The following is a 21,808-nucleotide window of genomic DNA, read 5'->3' as shown; positions in this document are numbered from 1 at the left end:
TATTTGAAGCACAATCTTACCTGTAGAATGCAAGAGAATTAATTACTACGGTTATAAATGAAACCATGCGCACTGGATTTTAATTTTAATTCCTCTTGCTTGCGGAAAGTCCAACATCCCTTAACTGTCTAATTCAGGAGTTCCCAAAGTGGTCGATATCGACCCCTAGGGTTCGATGAGACCATCCAAGGGGTCGACAAATAGCCAAGGGGTCGAAAGGGGGTCAGTAGATTGCTAGGGGGGGGGTCGATGAAACCATCCAAGGGGTTGAAAGGGGGTCGAAAGGTAGTTTTAAAATTAAATGGTTAGCATGAAATAATCCTGTTCTCTTCCCGTACTGAAAGAGTGAGAATAATCAACCAACCAACATATAAACTTAATGAAAAACCTTGTTAGTTCACTCCGAGTCGAAAATCCTCCCCCATTCTGTGTATGTAAGGAGAATCTCACATACACGCAACCACATCGTGAATGAACATCAAGATGACGAGCTTGTGTAATATTGGCTTGAATATTACTTATAGTAATATAATAAAGAATGTATAATATAAATATCTATTTTAAAACACTTATGTTTATATATATGTGAAAGTGTCTGTATCATTATTGGAACGCCGTCGCCTTGATGAATGTTGTCATTTAGCCCTTTTATAACGGATCAAAATGATGATGATTACACTATTGATAACTAAAATCATACTAATAATAACAATGATAAAAATGGTAATAATAGTGATAATAATAATAAGGATAAGGATAATAACAACTATAATGATAATTATGATATTACTAGCATTATTAACAAAAACAACACCAAAGATAATAAACTGACATAATTCGTTAATTTATAGCTTGGGGGTCTATAGAAAGTCTTAAACTTTACTAGGGGGTCGATGAGCTGAAAAGTTTGGGAACCCCTGGTCTAATTTATTATTTCTTCCTTTCCTTTGTTACTATTTCCTTCTTCTTCTTATTTTGTATTTATACTTTATATATCTATCTTTCAATTAATAAGAAATTATCTGCATACATTCAAACAAAAATTGCACAATTGTCGTTGACCGGCCTACGTCTTTTTTTATGTCTGTATGGTAGGGCACCACCCACCAAATAGTACATAAATCAACATAAAGAAAAATAGATAAGAAATTACGAAATACGCATTAAACAATATTTTATGATGACTGAATATTCAGTAGATTTATATGCCATGACTAACGACGGTGTGAAGGTTGAGTCGACAGATCGGTTGAGACGACGTCAAAACACGTAGACTTAGACCACGAACAAGTTCACAGATCTCGGAAGAAGTTACCAAAGGTAAGGAGTAGCATATGGTTGAAAACATAAAAAAGAATATCAGTAGCAGCTGAATGGGTACATGACTGCCTATAAAACTGATCAGTGTTTGTGTGTAATCTACAATCATTCGAAACATTTCATATTATGATATTTCTCAGTATTTGACGTCCATTGATTCCATACATCATGTTTTATATACATAATACTGAGTGCCGTCAGGCTTTCATATTTGAATCAGGAAAATTAATATAAACATCAAAGTATGATGATACTAGAATATGACTAATGTTTGTATAAAAAATATTTGAGTAACTGAATTCGAATATAAATAAAACGGATCAGTAGAGCTCTACCCTGCAAGAACCATTCGTGAAAGTTTCATCCCTGAAGAGATTTCCCTCAGATGAAAAAATATCCCATCTACAAAAAGGGACCTTTGGAAGTAGAAAAAAATAATAATAATAACAATAAATAGATTAATGAATAGATTATATATATATATATATATTATATATATATATATATATATATATATAAATATATAATATATACATATGTATATATATATGTATATATATTTATATATATATATATGTATATATAATATATATATATATATATAATTGTGTGTGTGAAGCCTCACACCAGTCCCAAATGTACATGCAACCGAAATTTCGAGGAAACACTGCGTGTTTTTCATGTCGATTTAGGCCAAGGTTAATCACCTTAAAGATTTGCAGCCAAGACTACGATATATAAGACAGACCCACTACCAAAGACGCACACGCACTCAACTCGTGGCGCAGTTGTTCCCGGCTGCCACTACGGCTGTCCGGGTTCGAATCCCGCCCAGGGCTGAAATAATATCAGCATCGCTACTCTGCTAGTCGTTACTCCAACTCTCGTGGGCGGGGAGTTGGGTGTGTGTGTGTGCGCGTGTAAGGTCACAGCATTACCCATAGATCGGTCATATATGAGCTCTGAGCTCTCTTCTGGGAGGGAAATAGATGTCGATCATGAGTCCAACACGTGATCCAAGACCATGGTGAATCACACACTATAGTTGTAGTGGTTAGCGTTGAGGTCCGTCTGTCTAACCTTTTCTCCCTCTATTTCTTTCTCCCTCTCTCTTTCTCCTTCGTTTTCTCTTCCTCTCTCACACACACACACTCGATCCGCTTCCAAAGGTCAATATTGTTCAGTTATTGTTTCATAGACCACAGTATTTGATGTGTCTCATTATTACAATTGTATTATTTCCACTTTTTCACTGGCAGAACTATTTGACAGTTGTATAATTATCATACGTGTATTACCTTTACTTAAATAGAAATCTGAATATCAAAGACTGCTGTACTTGAACTATGACTAATGGCTGATTCAAACTGCATATTGTGACCGAAACGTAACGTACCGTACAGGCACCGACAAAATATGGTGTGAACATGGGATCGGTCGTGACCAGCAACTGAAAACCAGTTGAAATTTCGTTCCCGACCAAGATGGATAAAGGAAAGTTAATTATTCTGGTAAGCAACGAAAGGAAGCTTCCCTTGCTGCAAAAGCTCAAGTTGAAACATTACTCCCCTCCTTAGGAACTGAGAGAGTATAACACGTTCATCAGTTGTGTTCTGTTGATTCTTGTTTGAAGAAATAACTTCGGCATCTTTGATAAAGTTGTGTAAAATGCATGATGCAAGAACAACTTCATCAACATTTTCTGGTTTGGACTTCAGTACCCTACGAAATATCCAAAACGCATTCTCCACCTCGCTATAGGCTCGAGATAAACGATAACTGAAACGTGTTTTTGTTACATCATCCCCCAAAACCTCAAGCAAAATTAGTAATTCATTAAACTGATACTTCGACATTCTGAAGTGCTGGTGGCATTTTAGTTCATCATCAAGCAGCTGTTCATAAAATGTGAAATATTCTCCTTTTTTTCAGTGATGTGTCCTCCCACGGTCGCTTTTGTTTATTTTAATTCCGTGGTACTCTTCTTATCCCAAAAGGAGCACCATTTCTGCCAAATCTGTAACACTAAATCTCTCAAACATGTCTGTCTCTAAGCAAGATCCTTCTGAGAACATGGCCAGTAACGCATTGCCACCGTACTGCAGGAAACCGGACGGATAGTGTGGTACGGTAACATGCAGGTCACGTTCCGATGACGTGCTGGTATAGTATGAATCAGTCCTAATAATAACACTATCGACGTAACGTCAAAACGCTGGCGACATGACGTCATTATAAGTTCGGTTACAAATAAACGGACTCTTAGTAATAGTTAAAGGGTGCTGCCGGCGATTCCCTCAACGTAACAGAGTTCCCTCTCATCCTGTCTTAGTTGGGTGTCACGCCAATATTGAGGACGTGACCCCAGCATTTCCCACGTGTAGATCATCTGGTGCAGTGTGTGTTTAAATGTGTGTGTGCGCTCGCGTTCGTTTGCATGCATGTAAGCGCATGTATGTATGTGTGTATATAGGTGTGTGCGTGTGTGGTCGTGCTTAATTGCGGTGTGCGTGCCTATGTAAACGTGTGTTCGTGTGTGCACGTGCATGTCTGTTTGTGTGTCCGCGTACAAGTGGATCTGTGGTTGCGCGCGCATGTGCGTGTGTGGTTGTCCGTGCATGTGCGTGCGTGGTTGCATGTATAGTATGGGCACGCGTGTGTGCATGCGTCCATGTGCGTAGGTGATTGTGTGTGTACGCGCGTGTGCGGATGTGTGTGTGTGTGTGTGTGCATGTCTGTGTGACGGATGGAAAGCGAGAACTAGCTTGGGAAAGTAGAAGAGCTGGGATGGAGAGTACTCAGTGACACAGAACGCATGATGTGACCGAGATGACTATCACCCTGTGATATACATGAATACGACAGCTTTGGAAAAGTAGCACACATCACCCGACTTAGCACACGGTGGGGGGGGGAGGGGTAAGCCCCTCAGCTATTGACTGGTGTTAGCCAGTATAGAGTGTAGAGGTCGGTAATTGGTTGAAGAAGGACAATCTTGACTAAGGTCAAGATCATCGGTCTGCAAATCGTTAGTAGGAAAGCTCTGTCAGTTGAATTAGAAGAATTGTCTTGAATTTAAATAATTGTTTCACAACCGAAGAAAATTTGTGTATCCATGAATACATTATAGATGCACAGGTGTCTGAATTGTCGCATTTAGTTAAAATGCAATGTACACCGAAGTAACTATGCTCGTAGGATATCGTCTCTGTTTTCGCAGTCTGTTGGTATTCCCTGTCCTATAGAGGGAGAAGGGGTGGGGCGTAAATGAACCAGAAAGCTTGGCGGCAGCCATAATAAAAAATGAAATTTCCAACCAACACTGTTGAAGTCTAAATAAATGTTTGATCTATGGTCCTGATGCAAATTCCTGGCCCGCTCGGATTCTCGTGTTTCGTTTCCTTGAGTATCTTTTCTCGTTCGTCTTCCTGCGTACATGTTTTTTTTTTTTTTTTTGCGTTATCCTCGGCAATTTGCAATTATTATTTCGAACTATGTGTTCTTGTCATCATCTGCACTTCATGTATATTAATTCTTTACTAAATAAATTTATTATTATTATTATCATTATTATTATTATCATTATTATTATTATTATTATTATTATTATTATTATATCGAACCCCACTTACCTATATCTTTCGTTGAAGATAATAGGAAATGCCACAGCACATCAAGACAAATTGAGGTCTATTTACAGTTTGAAGACTTTTCTCGTGGATTATTGATTTGTTTATTTATTCTACGAGAAAGAGGTTGGACAGCTGCAAACGAATTACATCCTCATATTTGGCGTGATTACCATTACCAGTTCTTCCATCAAAGCAACAGCCATGGTATTTACTGTCTTGTATCATTCACCACTAAGCTCAGCGCTTTGACCTGAATTGCCAGTCTATATACGCACTACCTCGGCAAAGCTAAACTTTGCTTTCTCTACTTAATCTACTTTCCATGTACCGTAGTTGTCTGAAGGTTAATTACCTTCTTTTATTATTTTAATTGAAACACTGATATAATTATGATATAACCTGGGCTATGGACATATGCATGGCAAAAACCAAGTATTGCACAGGAAATATAGATGGGTTGTTGGATTTAAGTTGTATGTGCAGTTATCATCGGATGAATATGATTGTCCTTTTATATGTTTTTGTTCGTGCTATTAGTACTTAAATAACTACTCGAATGATAAAGAATAAATCTCGTAACATTTTCATTGGAACCGTTTATTATTTGCAATTCCCATGGCAGTGCTGCGCAAATACACGCCATAATGTACAAACGTTGGCGCGAAATGTGCGTGGTCAATCATGAAAATGAAATAAATTAGTTATGAGCAATCTACATTTGACGCATGATAACGCCCTGAAAATCATGGTACATAGTTATGGCATACACAATGCTGAATTCAGCTATCAGCACTTTCACCTTTATCGGATGCAACACTGAATCCGTTTAAATAAGGCATGCATTTCTGCTTTCTTTCAATAGACTTTACTTGCCACTGTCTTCTCGATCATAAGACCTACGGTGTTGCACGTGGATAATGGTCATGATAATATGGTATGTGATATGGTTTGTGCTATGTGCTTAGGTAATTACGAATACGATCACTTTACACTCGCTATAACTAAGGGCGCGTTCACACTACAAGCGGAGCGGAGCAGCATTAATTGTTACGTAGTTTTGAATGTAAACTTTGCGTTTCAAACATAAAGGTAGAGAGCCTCTCAGGATTTTATTATACTTATCGGTAAGTATAATAAAATCCTGAGAGGGTCTCTACCTTTATGTTTGAAACGAAAAGTTTACAATCATTGCATTCTGCCAGCAATAATTAATCTACGGGTGTGAGACTTGGAAACTAACGAAGGCGATGGAAACAAAACTAAGGACTGCGCAGAGGAGAATGGAGAGATCAATGATGGGAATAACGCTAAGAGACCGAAAGAGAGCAAGTTGGGTGAGAGAACAGAGTAGAGTGAAGGATATTGTGGAGGCGGTAGAAGAGAGGAAGTGGAATTGGGCAGAAGTTAGTGCGAACGACCGATGAGCGATGGAGCAAGTGTTACTGAGTGGACGCCGTGAGATAGGAAGCGTGGAAGAGGAAGACCAGACAGAAGGTGGAGAGACGAGATCGAGAAATTTGGAGGAGTGACGTGGCAGAGGTTGGCGCAGCCGTGTGAATCATGGAATGATAGGAAGGAGGCCTTTGTTCAGCAGTGGACTCAGGATGGCTGATTTGATTGAGTTTTGAATGTACAGATGCTCAGGTGTTCACACTACAAGCGGAGCAGAGCAGAGCGGCACGCTGAAGAAATGCTGGCATATTTTTTGACGCTGGACCGCTAGCGGTTTTCCGCCACTCTACCCAAGGCCAAGAAGGTTCTACCAATGTAATTTTTTATTCCTGAACCCAAAATTACAATCACTGACCAGACTGTGCGCGGTTCTGGCACACTTTGACTATATATGTTAGTAGTATGTTGTGAAAAGCTAATTTGGGGACATTCCATGTTCCTTAATAAATCGTTACATTTTTCGTCAAGTTGACAGCACACGTGATGTATGTGAGGAGAGGAAGAGAGATAATTTTGACCCATATATAACTGAATAAAAGAGGAGTTTTATAGAGTGGATTCACACACACGCGCGCGCGCACACACACACACACACACACACACACACACACATATATATATATATATATATATATATATATACATATATTATTTTTCCTTCTTTTTCCAATCTATGAGGGAGTGCAAAGTATCGAAACTTGCCGGTTTCATCCGTAAATACGCGTGGCATCGCTATTCATCTCTCCTCAGTTCATGGAAGAGATGGTTGTATTCTCCATATCGATCTCTTCTGATGATGATGGGATGTACCCAGTGTTGCCGTTTCTGTCTTTTGCTGTCGGGCAATATGAACGCACTCACGAAATCCTCCATCGCGACTGATTCGGTGCCGGTTTAGTATGTGGCCTACCTTTTTGAAACTGGTTTAGTATGTGGCCTACCCTATTTGAATGTGTCCTACCTCTGGAAATAATTAAAACAAATAACAATACTTAAAAAATGTTTTCATTTAAACCTAACCTAACCCTATCCCTAATCCTAACCTAACCCTAACCTAACCTAACAACCTAACCTAACCTAACAACCTAACCTAACCTAACCTAACCTAACCTGCAGGGCTGGGTGCATTCCTCGGTGCGTTGAATAGGTAGGCCACATACTATACCAGAGAAAAAAATTCGTAGGCCATAACCAAAAGGTAGGCCACATACTAAACCGGCACCACTGATTCTTGGGGAAGTCGCTCAGACGCTCTGCTCCGCTGACGCCTTAGGCGTGTGATCTGGGTATTTTACTTTACGGGTATGCATGGTTGCCAGACCTAGCCTGACGTCATAGAATATGCCTATACAACATATACATACATATATCAAAGGCTTTTCCCCTCTTACAAGGGAGGTAGCCAAAAAACAAAGGTATAATCCACTCCCACTCATTCCATCCACACATACTCCCACTCATCCCCCTCCCTCCCTTTCATCTTGGGCATGGATACATAGATGGAGCATCTGCAGGAAAAGATAGGAAATGTGTACTGATGGAATATATATAAGCATACGTGATATTACCTTGTATCATATGGCACTGACGCATTTGCGTAACTGCGTACGTAGTTTAGAGACACAGAAATGCACTTGACTGCGTCACTTTAACTACATACTTAAATTATATCACAACTCGATGGCTCAGGTGGTAGAGCCGCTGCTACGGTGGTTCGGGTTTGAATCCCGCCCAGTGCTGAAATAATTTCAGTACCGCTGGACAGCGAGTCGTTTCTCCAACTCCTGTGGGCGAATAGTTGTGTGTGTGTGTGCGTGTAAGATCACAGCATTACCCATAGATCGGTCATATATGAGCTCTGGGCTCTCTTACGGGAGGGAAATAGCTGTTGATCACGAGTCCAACACGTGATCCAGGGCAGTGATGAACCACCATCAATACAGACGCACAGGCAGGTAGTTCATGTATTTCATAATGTTCTTCCATCAGCCCTTGTAATGTCAGCGTGGGTTCAATTGTATGATCTGGTAATGATGTCAAGGATGGGTTCGTCCGTGCCAGTTGCAGCTGAATCCGCGAGTGGCCGTAATTTGTTCAACCTCTCAAAATTTGACGCCTTAGGACTTAGGCCTTCATATCACACAGTCGGTGGTCACCGCTAGGCACGCCCGCCTTCCTCGGTTCGAATGTACTCGGTCCCTTTCCACAGAAAATCAAATAAATAACAGAGTATAAATAAAAAAAGTGTGCATGCATTAGTACATGGATATATGGTTGGAATAATATGTTATAAATGTTACGAATGTAAGAGTGATTAGACTTGAGAAGCAAGGGGGTGTTGGAGAAAAGATAGAACTCGGAAGAAGAAAGGGAGGATTGAAGGGAATGGGAAGAGGGGAGGGAAGACTTGTTGCTTAGCCACAGGCGAACGAGGGATTCGTTGTCATTTAACTGATTAATTGACTTGGTAAAAAATGAATGAAGTTCGTCAGTCACCGAAGTTAGTTGGTAAGTGTTGAAAAAAATAGATGTTCTGACCTTTATGTATTTGTATTAATGGCAAGTTGTATTCTTATATATTTAAAATGACCATATAAGTTACATCCTTCTCAGTGGCAGTCCTGTTATACAGGCGAAAATGTGCAATTTGTGGAACCTATTACATTGTGAAAATATAATCTGTATCCTGGAGTTATTCTACTAATCAGACTTGCGTGATTGTTTCCCTGGGCCAACTGTGTTCCATAACTTAAACATATATCACACTGAGATAATCCGCGACGTACGAAATATCATTGAATTTTATTTTGCGGCCTTTTGTCGGTCTTTAAGATATACAGTAAAATGTACCTAGATTGTTATTTCTCAGAAGTATTTACTTGGAGTTATATGATGTAGAACTTAACATAATTAACCTATCGATTATTCGTGTCAATGAATTACATCTGAGAAAATAAAGCTGTAGTACAGGTTCTTTTCATTTATTTATTCGCACATTGCACATCTTCGCACTTTTACGTGATTCTCTCGTTTGTAAACTTAGGTATTTAGAACGGTTGCAGAAATAGATTTATGTATCGAAATATGTTGTCTCGATCTGATTTCTTGTTATGACAATTTCCAAAGCATTGAAAGTAAATGTATACATATTTCGCAAACGGAAATTTCTATTTAAAATCTGGCGGGAGGCGTTACCAGCCGAATCCGCCCGAGAATAACCGAATGCCTTTGTGTCGCTACATGAGGCTGTTCTACTTGGGTTCTAGCCTCCCCGCGAACTGTTTTCACTAATTTCTACCGTCTTTATGTAGTTTTCCGTCACCGAAACAGTATATTTCGTGAAACATTGTGATAAAATCATATCAAGAGAATAAGAATAGAATTAAGAAGAAGAAGACATACAAACAATAAATTTTAGCTCTCCACTATAAATACATCAAATCAGCTGATTGTACCATCATGGCTTGGGTGGAAGGAAACGGCGAGAGGTGACCAGTGACCGAAGGAACATGTATATTCTTCATTTTCTCTGACGTTAGACATTTTTAAAGTGTCTTAGGTATGTGAGATGGTAGCTTAGCATCATTCTACATTTCCATATGAGATTGACAAATGTATACTCAAAGTGTATTGTAACAAGTGGTTACAAAGTAATTGAAGCGTCTGTACAGGTCGAGATGATAGCGGAACGTCAGTAGCTGTTGTCCGTATATTTACAATTTTCTAACATTCTTAGCTTCTCGTTGGGTATGATTTAGACGCAGGCACATGATGAATGCAAATGCTAATAAGGGAGATTGTATACAATGTTTAAAGTGAGATACAAGAACCACGTGGAATTGAAGATACTCCTTTGTTGTCGCGGCGGTGGAAAAGCTTCGCCCATTGTTTGATGAAGTGTTGGCATTTAATTAACAGATCGACGGCAGGTAGGTCGTAATGCGTGAAATGGTGACACGCCTAGATATAGGTGACGTATTCTGTTATATGATGAAAAGCATTTTAGAGTGATTGACATTAATATGATAAGGATGTGTAGAGGTGGGTGTGGGGGATCTACTACGTGTAGACATGGATGTTACATGTGATGTACGGTAAACAAGTGATTGATTTTATAACACGGAGTGTTAGTGATTGTATGGAATGAATTTTGATATGTTTATTTTGTTTACACTTCAATGACTCGGATTTGCAATATAATCAGTACGTGGAGCCTTGTATAAGATTTCTAGTAAACGACTGACAAGCATGAAAACCGTACGCCGAAGACCGAAGTAGTTGAGGGTTTTAGCACAACTTTCGCAAAACCATCATTATTCTTAATACGTGTTAGAAATGCCAATTATTTATATTTAGACCTAGATATGGCTGGCCGCATATAAATAGGTGTTTCAACAACGTGTACTATTTGATTGGAGCAGAACATGCACATATTTATTGAGTGATTGATGGTAGAATAGGTACTGTAGAGAATGTCATAGACAATTTAAACAGTACACTTTGTAATGCTTAGATTGTGATGGATTTGTTTCAACATATGTTGGTTAAACTAGAATGGGAAAATAGTTGGTGGGAAACAGTACTTTGTTTTTGCACAAGTACTCTGCTTTACACACCTGGGTTTGACACCTGTGGAAAGAAGGAAGATGCATTAATGCTACAGACCTACATGATCAGACAACAGTTGAGCATGTGAATTTGTCAGATTATAGTGTCAAGAGCAAAAGAAGGAAAGTGGAGAAGTGACCTCAAGGTTCAGAACTGGACACCATTATTTATCTTTAATGCCAGTGACTAGGGTTATCTCGGCCCATCGCCAACTTGGACCATCTAGTTGAACAAGTTGGCCCACCATGACTAACTCTACTTGTTTTTCTTCCTTTTCTTTTTCTATTTTTAGAAGTGGACAGTTAGGTAGGTTAGAGTAAATGAATTTATTATACTTTAAATTCTTCGACTTCTGCATATATCAAAACAAAGATGTCTGAAACAGCTGATGGGCCAAGCAGGCCAGCAAGCCCCTATTGGTAGTTAAGAGGCATAGTAGTCAGTGCTCATAAAATGTGCCTCTTCTGTTTGTATTTAACAGTTTCAGAGTACTTGTCAAGTGTCTAGGAGATTCTAATGGTTCATTATTCCTCTTGCATGAAAAGTTTTGTCTTCGGTGTAGTGCTGTTCCTGGCTTTAGCAAGCTGCAAGTGTTCAGTTTGTCTGTACAAGGTGTAGAAAGTTCCCTTCTGAGCCCCAAAAACACCATAGTGTCTTGTACACTTTGATTATGGCATCCTGTATCCTACTTCCCTCCAGTGTTATGAGTCCAAGTTCCTTTCCTTGTAGGACAATGTGGTTAGCTCAAGAACCAATGTAATGGATCTGCATTATACACTCTTTAGTATGCTTATATGGGGCTATGATGACAGTACTTGGACAATGTTCTCTAGCTGGTCTCTGATCAGGTATTTATGGAAAAAGGGAAACATTCATTTTTCATCTAGGAAGGTTAATGTTTTAAGTTTTACCTTTTAACCCCTTCCATACGGTGCCGCACACGTAGGTGTCATGGGGAGCGAGTGTATTCGCGAGGCTGCCATATCGGCGTCTTGATTATATTTATTGTAGTCGCCCCTCCATAATGACATTCTTTCTAATTCTTTTGTAATCGCATTTTCTATGGTTATCAAAATTCACGGGTGAAGAGAGAACGATCGATATAAGCGGTGACTATATTTTATGATGCGAGTATTATTACGACACGTCGTACGGCTGGCATTGGCTGCTGCCACCGAGATCCAAGTCCATGACGCCTACGTGTGCGGCACCGTATGGAAGGGGTTAATTTGTGCTGGCTGCTGCCTTGGCAGCTTGCACTATTAGCTACAAATGTAGGGTAACATTTACTAATTTGTTTTCCTCTGATGTTTTGAATAGTGTCACCCACATGGTACTAGTACTCTTCCCATGTGCATGATCATCGAAAAATGTTAAGTACATTTTGTTACCGAAATGTTTTGAGTATATAAGATCAGTATGTTGATATGATTTCCTGAGAGAGCATAGTAACTCGGAAGGGTTGGCAACATTGTATCAAGTACAACATGACATCAAATACATTTGATATCTGCCATGTTTGCAAGAGACATCTTGTTTTCCGACATATCAGATTAGCATACAGAGTTATGTAAATTATACCTAAATGGTAATGATATAATATCTGTACCCAAAATCAAATATGCTGAAACCTATTGGGGAAGGGCAGTGCTTTGACCTATGCAATATAGCAATAGAAAATTAACTTTCTTTTGTAAATTATAATACATCAACATAAGTATTTCTTGGCAGAAATCAATAATACAAATAAATCACTAAAAGCAAATACACTGCCAACACAGCTGCAGCAGTAGGTTCAAGACACCATGTTGTTGTCTATCCAGTCCCATTAATGCCAGTTTGACAGTGGCATTGACATGTACCAGGTGTTCTCCCACTCCAAGTGATGTCACCCTGCTGCATATTTTTGAAACAATGCTACTGAAGGTTTTCTTCAAGTTATGAAACTCCTCTACATCCCGCAGTCCAATTGGATGCCAAAAATGGCTGTCAACATCCCTGACAATGACAGTGTGACCCTAAGGACCTCAAGAATTACAGGTACTGCATTACTAAATGCAGGTTAGATATGTTAGGTTTGACAAATTTATCATACTTTCATTTCTTTGACCTTTGCATCAATCAAAGATGTCTCAAGTAGTTGTTGTGACTCCATTTGTTAGTGTATCGCTTTTAGCAGCTTTTTCTGTTATTGATTTCTGCAAAAAAAAAAACATGCTGATTTATCATAACTTACAAAAATGTGCCCATTATTTTGCTCCTCAGAACCTCGCATAGATATCAAGGAATTAATGTTTGGTTAGTCTACACTGTATGAGAGTGAGTCTGTCTGTTGCTGGTGAAGAAATATAGTTGATGTTAGGTATTGTGTCCAGTCTGGACACTGAAATCTGCCCACAGTGCTGCATCTCCTGCAAGAAGTGAAAATGCATACATATTATGAAAATGGGCAATGGCATTGTCCATCTTGCATGACGTGCAAACAGGTGGGCCCTTGGAATTGAAAACAGTTACTAGTTGGTCTTTGGGAAGAGGATTTACATGCATATAACTTCACTCAATAACACATGTTGGAAAGCAAGAATGGTACAGGGCATTTACATTGGGCAGGTAGGCCTGTCATATCTCAATTACTGCCTTCACTGGTGAGACAAGATGTATAATGCAGAAAATAACACATCGAGTATTTATGCCTTTAACTTTGCAAGCAAGTGTCAGTGTGTGTATGTCTGGCACATAGTCCCCTACCTTTTCCTCTATCTTTACCTATGGATACCTAAAAGGGAGTATCTACTTTTGTATACAGTCTTTCTACTGTGATGCTGTAGAAAGTACATGTGTTACATGAAGTGTAGGCTGGACACATGTGGGGGCCAGCATTCGAAAGGCTGAGGGAGGCAGACTTACGTCCATAAACAATTTTGTTTCATGCAAGGGTTTGGTAGATTCAAATTGATCATCTCTGAACTCCCCAGCTTGTGTGGCATAGTAGCACAGTACTTTGATTAATTTAGTGGTACCCTTGCAGATCAATCATGCAACATTACCTAATAAGTGGGGACTAATTTTCACCGAAATAGAAATACTTATCCTTTTTAATTTCTACAATCCTCCCTCTTATCTGTCACCTTCTGTACAATATTACCCTGAAGGATAAAAATCCTATTAGTGGTTAGATGATGCTTCACTGATAGTGGTGATGTAGTCCTCAAATTTTTATTGAAAGTAGGGAATGTAGAATTAAAAGGTAGATGCAGGTTTGCCAAAACCATCTATGCAGAACTGAAAAAAAATATTGGGAAGAATTCAGAGAGGTACATATACCAAGGCTTTTTCCCCCTTACAAGGGAGGTAGCCAAAAAGGAAAAAGGCATAAAATCATTCCCACCCATTCCATCCCTGAAAACACACTACACCCCTCCACCCTCCCTCTTATCTTAGCACCTCCTGGAGGTCATCCCTGCACCATGTCCACTGCCCTGGGTCAGAAGCAGTGTCGCAAGACTCAGCACATCCACAGCAAGGCCGCGTCATTAAATCGGCGACCCCCCCCCCCCTCTACGTCCCCCCATGCATAAAAGGAGAAGACGGGGAGAAATCCCTTCGGGCTGTGTCAAATTTTGCTCACACATACTACCTCACCCCCTATCCCCCCGCCCATTCCACCTCATGCATCACAGCATCATCCATATACAACCATTCTCCGTTCACCCGTCTTCTGTCCTCTCCCGTCCTTCCTCAATAATTGGAAACTGGTATAGAGAAAGTGGGCAGGAAAGGAATGATTTGTACCAGAAGGAATGTCAACAAGAGGTCATATGGCAGGGGGTGGGAATAAAAGATGTCGGGAAGTAAATCTTTCCACATGAAGTGTAGGGTTGTGGGGTAAGTTGGATGGAAATCCAAGGCAGCACTATGAAAGAAATCAAAGCAAGGTTTGACAAATAGAAAAGATACAGGGCCCCGTGAGCATAGCTCCTACTCTTTACACTACAACTACATATATTCACACACCCAACAAGCATAGCTCCTTTCCTGTATACTACAATTAGGTAAAATACACATCAGATGCACCTAATAAAAAAGCTTTTGATAATGTGCCACATAAGAAATTAGAAACTGCAGGAGGAATACAGGGCAAACTGCTGAAGTGGATGGAAGACTTGTTGCATGAAAAAAAAATGAGTGGTGATAAGAGACAAACACTCTAATTGGGATGATATGATTAGTGGAGCTCCACAAGGAACAGTTCTGGCCCCAATAATGTTTTCTATATATATTAATGATATGGATAAAGGAATTGAAAGTTATGAGCTTCTTTGCAGACTATGCAAAATTGTTGAAAAAGTGAACTAGAAGATTGTGAGTCGCTACAGAGTGATCTCAATAAAGTATGGGGATGGAGTAGGAAGTGGGAGATGGAATTCAATATTAAGAAGTGTATTACTGTATAATGGAATTTGGAAGAAGCAAAAAAAGAATAGTGGGATCATATAAATTGGGAGAGGAAGAAATTAAAAAGGTAAAAAATGAGGACCTGGGAGTCATTATTATGAATTATATGTCCCCTGATAAACATATGAACAAAATTTTTGGAGAAACTTATAATTTAATAAGAACAATCAAAGTGGCATTTACATACCTGGACGAAGAAATGGTGAAGAAAATACTAGTCACTTTGTTAAGACCAAGATTGGATTATGCAGCGACGACATGGTCACCAAGTACAAGAAAAAAAATGTATAACAGAACTTGAAAGAATACAAAGAGCAATTACGAAATTGGCATCAACACTCTCAGAACTCGTATAAAGAGACTAGCAAAACTTGAGCTACAGAAATTAGAACAAAGGAGAGAGGGAGAGGAGACTTGATAACTATAGAATCATGAAAGGCATAGAAACTATTGAGAGAGAGGATCTAATAAAATGGGATAGTAGAGATACAAGAGGACATGGAAAGAAAATCAAGAAAGACAGTTATAGAAGAGACCTGAAAAAGAACAGCTTTCACTACAGGGTAATAGACATTTGGAACAAGTTAGATGAAAATGTGGTGTGTGCAAAAACTATACATAAATTTAAAAACCATCTGGATAAAACAAGATATGAAGACTGGACACAAAGAGCATAGCTCCCCTTCCCGTAAAATACAACTAGGTAAATACACACATACATCACACACACACCACATACATCACACACACACCACATACATCACACACACACCACATACATCACACACACACCACATACATCACACACACACCACATACATCACACACACCCCACATACATCACACACACACCACATACATCACACACACATACACCACATACATCACACACACATACACCACATACATCACACACACATACACCACATACATCACACACACATACACCACATACATCACACACAAATACACCACATACATCACACACAAATACACCACATACATCACACACAAATACACCACATACATCACACACAAATACATCACACACACATACACCACATACATCACACACACATACACCACATACATCACACACACATACACCACATACATCACACACACATACACCACATACATCACACACACATACACCACATACATCACACACACATACACCACATACATCACACACACATACACCACATACATCACACACACACCACATACATCACACACACACCACATACATCACACACACCACATACATCACACACACCACATGCATCACACACACACACCACATGCATCACACACACACACACACACCACATGCATCACACACACACACACACACACACACACACACACACACACACACACACACCACATGCATCACACACACACACACACACACCACATGCATCACACACACACACACACCACATGCATCACACACACACACACCACATGCATCACACACACACACACACCACATGCATCACACACACACACACCACATGCATCACACACACACACACCACATGCATCACACACACACACACACACACACACCACATGCATCACACACACACACACCACATGCATCACACACACACACACCACATGCATCGTGCACACACCACATACATCGTGCACACACCACATACATCACACACACACCACATACATCATACACATACATCTTACACACATACACCACATACATCACACACCACATACATCACACACCACATACATCACACACCACATGCATCACACATACCATATGCATCAAGCATACTGCATGCATCACACACACCACATACAGCACACACACCACATACAGCACACACACCACATACAGCACACACACCATATACATCACACATGCCATATACTTGTACATCACACATGCCACATACTTGTACATCACACATACCATATACTTGTATATTACACATGCCACATACTTGTATATCACACATGCTGCATACTTGTATATCACACATGCTGCATACTTGTATATCACACATGCTGCATACTTGTACATCACACATGCCACACACTTGTACATCACACATGCCACACACGTTCTACACATTACACACACCATACACACTACACACACCATACACACTACACACACCATACACACTACACACACCATACACACTACACACACATTATGCACACTACACACACATTATGCACACTACACACACCATACACACTACACACACATTATGCACACCATACACATTACACACACCATACACATTACACACACCATACACATTACACACACCATACACACTACACATACATCATACATGCATCATACACATGTCACACATCATACATGCATCATACATGTCACATCATACATGCATCATACACATGTCACACATCATACACATGTCACACATGAATAGAGAGACCATTGTGAATCAAACTCAAGAAATGCAGGTAACCATTGAACAAAATTCATAACCTAAGTTTGTTCATCAAAGAAAGGGAAAGTGCTGCAGGGCTGATGTGGCATTGTGGTGCCCATTCATAAAGGAAGTTAGGATAAACCATTGAATTAGGCTGGTGTTCCTGACTGTTGTGACAATTGAGAATGAGAGATTTATTAAAGATAGTGGGTTGAATACCATGGAGAGATGAACATTGTGGCGAATAGACATTTGTGTTTTAGAATGAAGATCATTTGTACTGAAGCTAGGTTTTACTAGACTCGATGTGCTGAAAGAGGAGTATTGTATGGGTTGTGTGTACTTGAATCTAGGTAAATCCTCAACATTGACTAAAACATATGAATCTGTTTTCCTTAATAAATCATGGACGTGCTTGATAAGTCTTTAAGATTCTAAAGGGAATTGACAACATCGAAAGTGACAATTTTCATGCTGGATGTGAATCAGAAAAAGAAATAATGATCTCAAACTGTCAGGAAGTAGATTTAATTTGGAAATGGGTAGAAGCAACTTGGCCACCCATATAGTAAATAAATGTAATAAACTTCTGCGGAGGCTGTGCACTGTGGTAAAATTCAAAGTTTTAAGATTCATTTAGATAGATACCTAAGCAATATGCTGGAATGCCTGCCATTTTTTATTTTTTGTTATTTATTATAATTTGTTTATTTTTTATTGTATATGTTTATTTTTGTTTATTATTTATCTTTATTTTTACTTTAGTTATTTGTTTATTATAATTATAATATATTCTGACCTAGTTATGGACCATAAAGGTCTTGTCAGCATGCTTCTTCCTTTATAATCTACTTGATCAAATGGAAGATATCCTAAAACAGAACAAAAGAACAGTGATAGAGAATGACAGGATGGAGGGCAGTGAATAGTATTCCTGCAAGGGACCGGAATCTTCCTGATAGATGTAAATGATATGGAAAGTATGATGAATTACACCATATTTGTAGGTGATGTTATGATGACAAAGGTAAAAGATTAGGAAGATAGCTAGTTACAGAAAGACCTAAGCAGCATATATATAACAAGCCAAATATTTGAAATGGGCAAAAGCTCATGGACAATCAAGAAATTTCCATTTAGGAACAGGACAGTTATAGAACCATAAGAGAAGGGTTTGTCAATGGTGGTCATGGACAGTTTGCCACCTGCCAAGCATATAAACAAGGTTGTGGACAAGACACACAGATGGATGAATATAAAAGTGGCTTTTCACTACATAGAGTTGTGATGAAAAAATTGTGGAATGCCGGATTTGCCCAAGATTAGAAATGCAGATGTGATGTGATCTTGTATAAAGATTGTGAATATGATCAAATTGAAAGGGCGGTGACCAAATTGGTTTCCAGCAGGGTTGGGTTCAAGTACATGTACAGGTAAACGTCGACTTACGATGGCCGCGACTTACGATTGTTCGACTTTACGATGACGACGACGACGATATGATAATTTAACCCCTTCCATACGGTGCCGCACACGTAGGCGTCATGAGGAGCAAGTGGATTCGCGACGCTGCCATATCGGCGTCTTGATTATATTTATTGTAGTCGCCCCTGTGTTTTTACATTCTCTCAAATGTGCCTTGAATCCCATTCTCTGTATAAGCGGTGACTATATTTTATGATGCGAGTATTATTACGTCACGTCGTATGGCTGGCATTGGCTGCTGCCCGCGAGATTTAAGTTCCGTACTGAAAATACATATTATAGTGTTTGAATATGGTAAAAAGGATAAAAATATTTAAATAAACTACTGTACATGTTTAATAGGCTATATTCAGTATCTCTGGTGGTTAATATACAGGTAGGCTAGGTACAGTGACCACGGAACAGTGATACACAAATTGGGGATCGACTTACGATGAAATCGTCTTACGATGGCTCTATCGAAACCTAATGCCATCGTAAGTCGACGTTTACCTGTACTTGCAATTTGAGTTAAAAAAAAATTCAGTGGTACTTGTACTTAGACCCAAAGTACATGGAAATACCAAGTACATTAAATTGCAAAAACAAGTACATAGTATTTACTCAAACATTATATAATATGCATAGATTCTAGTGAACTTTGTGATGATGCTATTTGGTAAGTACATATAATTAATGTTATAATATTGTAGTGTAATATAGGTATAAGAGCATAATTATGTGTAGTAAATATGGTCTAACATGAGCCCTTTGGCATGGCCTCGGGTAACCCCCATTTTTGACACATCTAGCAAAGACCTGCACATGTCATTCTGTATATTGTCTATGGAATACATATATACATACATACATAACATGACTGTATGGTTTTAGGAATGGCTTGTGATTTGAAGGAAAGAATGGCAGTAAAGTTTTCATTTCAATGTGACAAAATTTTCACATTGAATGAGAATCAGACAAGAAACAATGGTCTCAAACTGTCCGGAAATAGATTCAATTTGGAAGTAAGTAGAAACAACTTTGCCAACCGTGTAGTGAATGAATGGAATAAACTTCCTGCACAGGTAGTGCAATGTAGTTCAGTTCGAAGCTTTAAGAATCATTTAGATAAATACCTAAGTAAGATGCTGTAATGATTATAATTTATTTTATATTATTTGTTTTTGTTTTGTTATCATTTGTCTGTCTGATTTTCATTTATTATTAGTTATATGTCAATTTATTATCATTTACTATTTACCTGTTTGTTTATTATCTAACTATACCTATGCATTTATTTATGTATTTTATTTGTTATTTACATTATTATAGTTTTTATTTATTGTTTTATTATTATTATTATTATTATTTTTTTTTTTTTTTTTTTTTTCATCCGACCTAGATATGGACCAAAAGGTCTCCTGTTGGCATGCTCTGCCTTTGTAATCCTTTGTAAAACATCGCATTAGCCATGTTGCTAAATGAAATGGAAACTACTGTCATTGTTTTTCCCTCAAATCCCAAGCCATACCTTAGTCATGTTATGAATATATTATATAAATAGATAATGTACAGGATAACAGTGAGATGGATCATCACATGCAGGTCATTGCTAGATGTGTCAACAGTTGGGGGTTTCCCCAGCCCACGCTAAAGCGCTCACATTAGATGAGATTTACTATAGTAGTTTCTTAATTGGTAACATGCTACAGTAGACATGGCCTGTAAAGCACCCCAGAACTCAACCAGCTTGAAGATGTTTATTCCTGTCACTCCATTTATTTTTAGTTATAAAAGTATATAGAACAACAAACAAGTTATAATGCCCTGATACCTATCCTTATATTATGCATAAAATTCAGATTTATTACTGATGTGATAAATATATGGATAGTCTTTTGCATTCACAGCATAGGGAATATTACTTGTTCAAGTTAAATATTTGTTCTTGTTTTGCATTTCAATTATAAAAGCAGTGATGTGCTAAGACAAAGGTAGAACTTCCTTTCCATACTGAATCCCAGTTTTTAACAGTATGCATCGTATATATATAAAAAGTACTAACTTTCATGCTCTACAAATATGTGACAGTTTTTTAATCCCATAAATTTATGTACTTGGATTTGAGTACATAGTAAAATAACTGTATTTCTACTTGAAAAATATCCAGGTGCTTGGATGTATACTTGCCTGTACTTGGACCCAACCCTGGTTCCCAGCCTTATGGATAAACCTGATAAGGAGATACTAGAATCATTGTACCCGTCATTGACAGAAAGAAGGGAAAGAGGTGATACAGTTGGCATTCAGATCATTAATTAAAGGGAAACTGAATTGTCAAGATCTCTTTGGAGGGAGTCTGGAGTGTCACAGTACTGCACTCTGTCATCTCTTTATCATCATCATCATCATCATTTCTCTCAATAGATTTGCTTCTTC

General features: G+C 38.7%; 1 protein-coding gene across 5 annotated transcripts in view; it reads left to right on the top strand.

The window, feature by feature from the left end:
• The first annotated feature begins 1,296 nt into the window (after positions 1-1,296).
• Positions 1,297-21,808, top strand: part of LOC143024843 (ubiquitin-conjugating enzyme E2 E1-like) — a 40,078-nt gene continuing 19,566 nt past the window's right edge. The window contains exons 1-2 of one of the 5 annotated variants that reach the window (XM_076184129.1): positions 9,667-9,963; positions 21,540-21,659. The gene's annotated coding sequence lies outside the window, so the exon portion shown is untranslated. Of the gene's footprint in view, positions 1,321-9,664; positions 9,964-10,140; positions 10,334-21,539; positions 21,660-21,808 lie in introns of those variants that run through there. The other 4 variants (XM_076184131.1, XM_076184127.1, XM_076184128.1 and 1 more) reach the window with 4 other exon arrangements.

The sequence above is a fragment of the Oratosquilla oratoria genome, chromosome 4, assembly GCF_046742065.1.
Source record: "Oratosquilla oratoria isolate Oo_2021 chromosome 4, ASM4674206v1, whole genome shotgun sequence".
NCBI classification, from domain to species: domain Eukaryota; kingdom Metazoa; phylum Arthropoda; class Malacostraca; order Stomatopoda; family Squillidae; genus Oratosquilla; species Oratosquilla oratoria.
The sequence above is the reverse complement of the archived record's forward strand: the minus strand, read 5'-3'. Positions and strand labels throughout refer to the sequence as shown.